Source organism: Anabrus simplex, chromosome 4 (genome assembly GCF_040414725.1).
Source record: "Anabrus simplex isolate iqAnaSimp1 chromosome 4, ASM4041472v1, whole genome shotgun sequence".
Classification (NCBI taxonomy): Eukaryota; Metazoa; Arthropoda; class Insecta; order Orthoptera; family Tettigoniidae; genus Anabrus; species Anabrus simplex.
The window spans coordinates 369,145,002-369,155,963 of NC_090268.1; the positions used below are offsets into that span (position 1 = coordinate 369,145,002).

The 10,962-nt window shown below is 42.7% G+C and overlaps 1 non-coding gene across 1 annotated transcript; it reads left to right on the forward strand.

The window, feature by feature from the left end:
- The first annotated feature begins 3,748 nt into the window (after positions 1 to 3,748).
- Positions 3,749 to 3,821, forward strand: TRNAA-AGC (transfer RNA alanine (anticodon AGC)). The gene has a single exon. It is a non-coding gene; the product is annotated as a tRNA-Ala (tRNA).
- Positions 3,822 to 10,962: the final 7,141 nt, after the last annotated feature.

Genomic DNA, 10,962 nt, shown 5'->3' on the forward strand with positions numbered 1-10,962 from the left:
ATAATAATTGTTACGGACTTTTCCGTGGTAGGTAGAGGTGAAAGAAGGTGCGGGTGTGAATGGGTTTCAAGCTACGAAATTATAGTGCAATGTAAAATTAATTTAAAAGTTAACAAGGTTATATTTTCTTTTCGAAAACAAAGAAATAACAATCATGGCAGGTACAAAGTAGCAATTCAAAAGGGGTTAGTTACAATATTTACAGAATTTGGGCTTCGCGCCCTGATTTCACAATGCTTGGGCAATCAGCTCAGTTTTACCCCAAACACAAGTTTTAACAGAGGGGGAGAAAACCCCATTCATACCTAGGAGCCCTTGCTCCAAATTACACTGAAAAACCTCCATGAGGCATACAACCCAGAATTTTCAAAAGAGCCACTCGCTCTCAAAATTTAAGCCTCTCCCAGGCCACACCAAACTCCACCTTCAAGTTGTCCTCCACGGACACGAAAACAGGGTTAAAATACCCAACCTACTGAGGCCTATTAAGATAGAAAAGGTTAATTACATGGCCTCTAAAATACCAATTTGAGAGGAGGCGAACTTGCACTCCTAATACACTTTGATTAAGACCTACTTGGCACTAGGCCGTTAATACAAGGGCTAATCCCATGCTAAAGAGGTGACTTAAGAAAAGAACAATTTGTTTTACATTAACGAAAAATAGGTCGAGAAAATAAGTTCACCTCAAGACAATGTGAGTGGGAGCTCGAGAGGGTTAGCACTCTCTATCCCAATATGTCGTTTTACAAGAGAATAGATGAAAAGAGAAGTTACATTTTAGGAAAAGGTTACATGGTTGAACGCTTAGAACCCGCCCCGAAAGTTAAACTGCTGAGCTAGCAAAGAAAGAAGTTATTAATCGGCCATTACCTTGTGTTGAACGGCTGGAGAAGAAAGAGGCGCTTCCCGCCCCCTGCTATGTACTTAACACACTGAAAGATGGAACAGAAGTGGCTTAGAGACCCAAAAATCAGCAGTTTAAATACTCTCGCGGAAGTTTCTAGGCGTTAGGGGAAAGAAAACACCCTCCCACAAACTCTTTATTGGATAGGACCCCGCAACAGATTCAAGTTGGGGGAAGATACATCTGATTGGATAGAAATTAATTGAAGAAATTCGGTATTGGATACATTCATAACAAGGGGAAGAAAGGGGTAAATATTGCCAACTTAAACAATGCTAGAAAGAAATTTAACAAAGAACAAACTCTTGAAATTAAATTTTCTCCAAAAAAATAGTTCTTTGACTCCGCACTAGGTTGCACTTCAGTAGTGTCCTCTAGAAGAGAAAGTTCACACTTCTTACTTCAAGCGAAACAAAAACACATCAAAAATGACACAGTTCAAAAACTCAAAATTTTCCACGTGGTGACATCTTCTGAGAAGGTAGAAAATTAATACTGTCAATAAAGTTCGGACTTCCTCCAGCAGAGGAGTTTCAACAGGCGCACATTTTAAATTAGCGGAGTGGAGGTGTACCGCCCGGTACAATAATAATAATAATAATAATAATAATAATAATAATAATAATAATAATAATAATAATAATAATAATAATACATTTATTCCTCCAACTGGCACGGAAATACATTCGTTTTTAGGCGAAGTATGAGACTCCGTTATATCACTTCTACATGTTGTGACGCAGTAATCCAGACAGGCTGATAGTACGAGGGATGTCTTGGTTGCACGTTTCACGCGGTCTCTATAGCCTATATAAGCTCGTCCACGCTCCCTACTCCTGATACAATTACTAAAATTATGTTCTTTACAAGACTCCTTCCTCTGCGTCGAATGACGTGACCAAAGAATTGGTGAATTATTCGCTAGCGCACTGATCATAACCAGTAATTAATGCTCATCTCTTTCAGTACGGTACGAAATTCTGTCCAAAGAATTCGAAGCATTATATTATCCAGCAGGAAATCATAAATGAGTTGATTCTTTTCCTATTTGCAGCTCGCAAGGTGCAATTTTCACAAAATGACCTAATGTGTTATAACCTAAGCCTAAAGAAGCAAGGCAAAGTCAAGAGACACACCCAAGAAATTAATGAAAAAAATGGAAATAGAGGAGAAGTAGTAAAAAGCTACGGCGAATTCCATAAAACAACCTAAAATCTGAAATAATGGACTGCACTCCACGGTTTACTCCTTTTGGTAAGCTGACTGAGACGCTTCATTCACTGTCACTCGCGGCACAGCCTAAACCCCGCAGAAGACAGTAATTTTCTCCGTCATTTTAAGAGTAAACGAAACTATGTACAGAATAAAAATGATTTAAAGTAAAGGGAAGTTTCAAACATACTGTAGTCTACATATTTTGCACAAAAATAGATAGTACTGTATATGAGAAAACATTAAATAAGTCTGTTGAGATTTCGATAAACACCAAGTTTATTAAGTGAGTTTTAATTCATAATCATACCGAAACCTGCTACTGGAGGAACAGGCTCCATATATGAAGTTTGGTAGGAATGATGGTGGAACAGAAACGAATAAGAATGCTAAAAACATTCTGATATATTATTGTAACACAAAGGTATCAAAAAACAGATTTTACAGACAGCAGACTGCCTACAATTTTACATATGTATTGGAATTTAGCAGACAAAACATGTTCAAATAAACCTGGGTATTGATTTTTCCGCATGTAATTTATATTCAGAGATACATTGTATTGTACCATAATTTACAATATAACAACGCTTGCTACCTTAAATATCTTGATATCAAAAATTCCATTCACAGGTTTTATATTATGACACCATTAAAGTTTTGTGAATTGTAACTACGGAATATTATAAGGAAAACTAAATTAAGGTTTTAAAAAAAAATACTGAAATAATTATTTAACCTATTTACCGTCGAGGATTGGTTTTTCCCTCGGACTCAGTGCGGGATCCCACCTATACCTTCTCAAAGGCAGTGTCCTGGAGAGTGAGACATTTGGTCGGAGAGATACAACTGGAGAGGAGGGCCAATAACTCACCCAGGCGGCCTCAAAGGGGCCTTGTGGGGGATGGAGAGATTGGGACGGATAGCGAAGGAAGTGTCCGTGGCCTTACATTGGGTACCATCCCTGCATTTACCTGGAGAAGAAGTGGGAAACCACAGAAAACCACTTTGAGGATGGCTGAGGTGGGAATCAAACCCCTCCACTACGCTGACCTCCCGAGGCTGGGTGGACCCTTTTCCAGCCCTCGTACCACTTTCAAAATTTCGTGGCAGAGCTGGGAATCGAACCGGGGCCTCCGGGTGTGGCAGTTAATCACACTAACCACTACGCCGCAGGGGCGGACTAATTGAAATAAGACAGGAGAAAAATTAAATTCTTGGAGGGTAAACAGATAAGAAGATGAAAAACGGGAGAAGAAAAAAAAATTCCGTCAATAAAATTGTAAATTTGGAGAAAAAAGCCAACATAAAGTTGCGGTTTTCTAGATTCATATTTTTCCACCAAAATGGTCGAAATACCTATTTTATCTGCAAGACATCCCTTTTAGTACTCAGGAAGCTCTCCGAAGGAAGTTATTACCAGCTCCAAGGCTGAAGTGTGCTACCGAACTCACTCAAGGCACTTGGCCTTACCACGACAGTGGTGAAAGTAGGGGTCTCGCGAAGTATGCTGTCCACTTGAAACAGTTTATTATGTGCCGAAAGCAGAACTCTCTCTGGAAATAAATGATGGAACTATTTGTTAACTGGGACAGTAAAGAACGAGACTCTTGATAGCCGTTCGCAACTGGGGGCGTAGCTCAGATGGTAGAGCGCTCGCTTAGCATGTGAGAGGTACCGGGATCGATACCCGGCGCCTCCAGATATCTTATTTTAACTTCCTAAAAAAAGCAAGCAGGCGTATCTTTTATGGGACTGTTCATATCGAGATTAAAGATACGTGATCTGTATTTTTAAGGGGAATCCGAACCTGAGGGACATGAATTTTCACTTCGAAAATTCAATGTACCATTTCTTTAATGTTCGTTCGTTCGTAATCTGCTTACCCTCCAGGGTCGGCTTTTCCCTCGGACTCAGCGAGGGATCCCACCTCTATCGCCTCAAGGACAGTGTCCTGGAGCTTCAGACTTTCGGTCGTGGGATACAACTGGGGAGAATGACCAGTACCTCGCCCAGGCGGCCTCACCTGCTATGCTGAACAGGGGCCTTGTGGAGGGATGGGAAGATTGAATGGGATAGGCAAGGAAGGGGGAAAGAAGCGGCCGTGGCCTTAAGTTAGGTACCATACTGGCATTTGCCTGGAAACCACGGAAATCCACTGCGAGGATAGCTGCGGTGGGAATAGAACCCCTCTATTCAGTTCACCTCCCGAGGCTGAGTGGATCCCATTCCAGCTCTTGTACCACTTTTAAAATTTTGTGGCAGAGCCGGGAATCGAACCCGACCCTCCGGGTTGACAGCTAATCACACTAACCACTACACCATAGAGGAGGAGTCTCTGGTTTTAATAAACACAAATGCTTGTGTCTTCTTAGTACTACCGAGTTTTCTTCTTGTATGACCTTCCCCACACCCATGGGGTCGTGCGTACGAACTGTGTCGCACATGTGGATTTGGCTCTGTTTCACGACCTGATGCTCTTCCTGATACCAACCTTATATGGAGGGATGTAATCTGTCGTGTGGTGTGTTGTCTGAATATGAAGAGGAGTTTATTGCGACAAACACAGACACCCATTCCCCGATCCAGAAAAAATGATTAGAAGCGATTATAATACCCGAACCTGCCGGAAAGCCGCAACGCTGACCAGTCAGCCAAGGAGTCGGACCTTCATACTATCGAGTGATACCGGGCGAGTTGGAGCACAGCTGTGAGCTTACATCCGGGAGATAGAGGGTTCGAACCCCATTGTTGGCAGGCTTTCGGTGGTTTCCCATTTTCACACCCCGGAAGATGCTGGGGCTGTACCTGAATTAAGGCCATGGCTGATTCCTTCCCACTCCCAGACCTTTCCTCTCCCATCGTCGCCATAAGACCTACCTGTGTCGGTGCGACGTAAAGCAACTTGTATATACATATACGTAGGTCGATTCATAAGTCATGGGAACTATTTTTTTTCTCGCGAACAGGAGACAACAAGGAAAATCTAAGATATGCATTTGGAGACGTACGGTATGTACTTGCGTACGATGCCACTAGATGGTGTATGTAAACAACAGTCTGGGTCTAAGCATGCCCCCAAGTTCAGTGTGTGAGTGAGAGCGCCACAAAACGGAATCAACAAGCAGGAGCAACGATCGTATATTAAAATAGCAGTTCTCCAGGGCAGAAATGCACGCCAAGGTCCCCAAAGTCAGGAAGCCATTACGTGGACAACGGTTTGCTAACAAAGAGGACATCGTAACAGCATTTCGGAGAGAGGTGTCACACGCTAGCTATACACATGCAGCGAATGGTATTCAGCGCCTACCCCACCGCTGGCAACGCACAGTGGAAACCTTGGGTGATTATTTGGAAGATCTGTAACCAGTGGAGATATGTACTTTGTACGTAGTCTTGTCTATTTGCTGTCTATACCATAATAAACAATGTTTGCCAATGGCCTGTGTTCTGTCACTTTCCTACGAGAATCTCCTGAAGTCAGAATTTGTCTTCAGGCACTATGCATAAGTACATGACCTATATTTCCAAATGCATATCTCACATTTTCTGTGTTGTCTCCTGGTCGCGAGAAAAAGAAAATAGTTGCCATGACTTATGACTCAACCCTCGTATATATACTGTATATATCGTGCGATGTTCTGAATAGTTTGTGTATCCATCCACCATTCGAACTATGGAGAAATAATTTTATTTCCCCCCATGGCAAGTCTCAGTGCGATTCAGAGTTGACCACACACTTCGAGGCAGATCAAATTCAGGGAGTTCATTTAAGGACGCTCTGAAAGTTTTATTCTTATCTAGTCAAGGAAGTATTGGCTGTTCAAGCCGAAATTATTGGTCATATGATTCGCAGCCAATTAAAGCGGAGGGTGCCTCGAATATAACTGTCCGATTTGAATTTCAGTAACGTTTCTGATGAATGGCTAGTTGTCGATTGCGTGGTTATACGCTCGAATCAGAGCGTTGTATCTGCGAAAGTGAGATGAGGTATAATATCTCAATAATAATAATAATAATAATAATAATAATAATAATAATAATAATAATAATAATAATAATAATAATAATAATAATAATAATAATAATAATTCCTTCTTTCGTAATCCGTTTACCCTCCAGGGTATGTTTTCTCCCCGGACTCAGTGAGGAATTCCACCTCTACCGCCTCGACGTCAGTGTCCTGGAACGTGAGACTTTTGGTCTGGGGATACAACTGGACAGGAGGATCAACAACTGACCCAGGCGACCTCACCTGCCATGCTATGCCGTACAGAGGCCTTGTGGGGGTTAGGGGGTGGGATGGGAAGATTCGAAGGAATATATAAGGAAGACGGAAGGGAACGGCCGTGGCCTTAACTTAGGTACCATTCCAGTTTTGCCTGGAGGAGAAGTGCGAAATCACGGAAAACCACTTCGAGGATGGAAGAGGCGGGAAACGAACCCCTCTCTAATCAGTTGACATGCCGAGGGTGAGTGGACCCCGTTCCAGTCCTCGTACCACTTTTCAAATTTCATCGTAGAGCCGGGAAACGAACCCGGGCCTCCGGGGTGTGGCAGCTGATCACACAAACCACTACACCACAGAGGCAGATTAACAATAGTAATAATAATAATAATAATAATAATAATAATAATAATAATAATAATAATAATAATGACATCGATACTATTACCATTCACTATATGCCCCGCTAACTATTTTTACGAGTTTTTGAGATATGGAAATGCTGGAATTTGTACCGCAGGAGTTCCTTTACGTGTCACTATTTGTATTGACGCAAGGCTGGGATATTAAAGCACCTTCGAATACCACCGGAGTGAGCTAGGATCGAACCTACCGACTTGGGTTCAGAAATCCAGTGCTCTACCCATTAAGCCGTTCAACATAAGCATTTCCGTCAGAATTGTATAGTCGAATAACATTGTCAGAGGTTTCTCACTAAGGTAGACCGCTGCTCGAATCCCGGCACTAATACATGGAAGGTTTTCGGTGACGCGAGAACGGGGAAGAGTTCGGTCTGGATGGTAGCGGCCGTGGCCATAATTAAGGTACCAACATTTACCTGGTGGGAAATAGGGAAACCACTGAAAATCATCTTCAAGGCTGCCGTCATTGGGGTTCGAACCCACCATGTCCCGGATGCAAGCTCACAGCTGAGCGCCCCTTACCACACTGTTACAAGTTAGAAAGACAGGCAGTATTCTTACAGGTTACCAACACTAATGTACGAAGTGACTGTGTGTGCTCAACCTTCATAGGAACAACCTGTTCTGCGACACTGACAGTTCGCTGAAACCATAAAAACTACAGGAAACCTCATTTGATATCATTCGTGTAGAAAATAGGATTAAGAGTCTTGAGAGGTTTCATTCGCTCGAACACTTTGATTTTAAATTAGGAATATTCTTCACTTATAAGGCGTTGATCGTTCTGTTCAGTTCACGTCACGCAAGGTTACAACCACTAACCGTGTGAGATGCAGGACTGTGAGCGACTGCAGGGGAACCTACACAGTGTTGTGATGGTAAACGGGATGAAGCGTCAGGTTTTAAGTTTCAACAAGAGAAAAATTCCTCGTCCGCCTCTGTGGTGTAGTGGTTAGTGTGATTAACTGCCACCCCCGAAGGCCCGGGTTTGATTCCCGGCTGTGCCACGAAATTTGAAAAGTGCTACGTGGGCTGGAACGGGGTCCACTCAGCCTCGGGAGGTCAACTGAGTAGAGGTGGGTTCGATTCCCGCTTCAGCTATCCTCGAAGTGGTTTTCCGTGGTTTCCCACTTCTCGTCCAGGCAAATGCCGGGATGGTACCTAACTTAAGGCCACGGCCGCTTCCTTCCCTATTCCTTGCCTATTCTTTCCAATCTTCCCATCCCCCACAAAGGTCCCTGTTCCGCATAGCAGGAGAGGCCACCTGGGCGAGGTACTGGTCACTTTCCCAGTTGTATCCCTGACCCAGAGTCTGAAGCCCAAGGACACTGCCCATGAGGCGGTAGAGGTGCGATTCCTCGCTGAATCCGGGGGAAAAACCGACCCTGGAGGATAAACCGATAAAGAAGAAGAAGAACAACAATAACAAGTCCTCTCAGTTTTAATTACTGTCGGTTCGAACCCCACTATCGGCAGCCCTGAAGATGGTTTTCCGTGATTTCCCACTTTCACACCAGGCAAATGCTGGGGCTGTACCTTAATTAAGATCACGGCGGCTTCCTTCCCATTCCTAGGCCTTTCCTGTCCCATCGTCGCCGTAAGACCCATCTGTCGGTGCGACGTAAAGCAAATAGCAAATATATATATATATATATACTGTTGTGATGGGGTGAAAGTGCCTCGTGGGGAACACTATAAGTACCGTACATAGGTGTTAATATAAGGAATGATATTCGTTGGGGTATTCATTCGAGGTTATTGACAAAGATTAGGGGCTGCCTGGCTGGGGCGATGAAGGCGTGCTCGGTTCACCCGGAAGGATGTGGGTTTGATTCCCCGTTAGGAAGTCGAAAAGTTTAAGAAGCGAGATTGCCAGTTCCCGAGATGCATATGGTCCTGAGGTTCACTCAGTCTATACTACAAATGAGTACCAGGATAATATCTGGGAACAAAGGCGGCCGGGCGTAGAGGTAACCACTCTACACCACCAAGTTCCGAGGTTACGGTTGGTGGAAGTCTTTACCTTTCACCCTTGCAAGGGCCTCCATGGCTTGTACGGAGATGACTTTGCTTTATATATATAGGGAAAGATTTGAGATCTCTTCACATGGTCATGAGAGTATTTAGGCGTTGTAGTCAGGATGTAAAAGAGAGGGCGTATAAGTCACTGGTAAGACCCCTGGTAGAGTATGGCTCCAGCGTAAGGTACCAACATCAGGATTATTTGATACGAGAACTGGAAAAGAACCGAAGGAAAGCAGCACGACCTTTTGCTGGTAATTTCCGACAAAAGAGTATCGTTACGAAAATATTGCAAACTTTGAGCTGTGAAGACTTGGGAGAAAAGAGACGAGCAACTCGACTAAGTGGTATGTTCCGAGCTGTCAGTGGAGAGATGGCGTGGAATAATAATTTCGTGTGGCTATTTCTAGCCAGGTGCAGCCCTTGTAAGGCAGACGCTCCGATGAGGGTGGACGTCCCCTGCCATGTGTAAGTAACTGCGTGTTATTGTGGTGGAGAATAGTGTTGTGTGAGTTGCAGCGATGTTGGGGACAGCACAAACACCCAGCCTCCGAGACACTGGATTTAACCAATGAAGGTTAAAAACCACCAGCCGCGAATCGAACGCGGGACCCTCTGAACCGAAGGGCAATACGCTGACCAGTCAGCCAACGAGTCGGATATGGCACGGAATGATATTAGTAGACGAATAAGCATGCGTGGATCTTTTAAAAGTAGGAAAGATCACAACACGAAGATAAAGATGGAATTCAAGAGGACAATATGGGGCAAATATTCATTTATAAGACGAGGAGGAAGGGGTTGGAAAAATTTATCAAAGGAAATATTCGATTAATTTCCAAGGAAAGGATAGGTAAACAATTCATAAGGAATCTTCCACCTGGACAACAGCCCTAAATGCAGATCATTAGTAACTGATTTATTTCTTTATTTATTTATTTATTTATTTATTTATTTATTTATTTATTTATTGATTCATTGATTGATTGATTGATTGATTGATTGATTTATGGATTGATTTATTGATTGATTTATTGATTGATTTATTGATTGATTGATTTCTTGATTGATTTATTGATTGATTCATTCATTCATTCATTCATTCATTTATTTATTTAACATTTCATTTATTTCTTCTTGTTCTTCTTTCTTAATCTCTTTACCCTCCAGGGTTGGTTTTTTCCTCGGACTCAGCGAGGGATCCCATCTCTACCGCCTCAAGGGCAGTGTCCTGGAGCGTGAGACATTGGGTCGGGGGATACAACTGGAGAGTATGACCAGTACCTCGCCCAGGCGGCCTCACCTGCTATGCTGAACAGGGACCTTGGTGGGGGATGGGAAGATTGGAAGGGATAGGCAAGGAACAGGGAAGGAAGCGGCCGTCGCCTTAAGTTGGATACCATCCCGGCGTTGCCTGGAGGTGAAGTGGGAAACCACGGAAGACCACTTCCAGGATGGCTGAGGTGGGAATCGAATCCACCTCTACTCATTTGACCTCCCGAGGCTGAGTGGACCCCGTTCCAGCCCTCGTACCAGTTTTCCAAATTTCGTGGCAGAGCCAGGAATCGAACCCGGGCCTCCGGGGGTGGCAGCTAATCACACTAACCACTACACCTCAGAGGCGGACTTTATTTATTTATTTATTTATTTATGGATTGATTGATTAATTGATTGACTGATTCATTAATTGATCGATTGATTGATTGATTGATTGATTGATTGATTGATTGATTGATTGATTGATTGATTGATTGATTGATTCTTTCATTCATTCATTCATTCATTGATTTACTAATCGATTGATTAACTACTTGATTGATTGGCTGATTAATTAATTAATTAATTAATTAATTAATTGATTGATTGATTGATTGATTGATTGATTGATTGATTGATTGATTGATTGATTGATTGATTGATTGATTGATTGATTGATTTTACCTCTCCCTCTGTTTTTATTGAATAAATTATCAATGTACAGTACGTACATGTTACTCAGGTAATAGGGTTCGCCTTTAACAATCCATAAACCGTTAACGATATCGATAATCTGTTTTATTGTTACCAAGGGTTCATAATTGAACCTGCAGTACTTTTTTGGATAGTCAGTGTTTACCGAGATAAAGGTACTGAATGTACTCTTCTAAAAGCACATTCTACAACTAGCATCA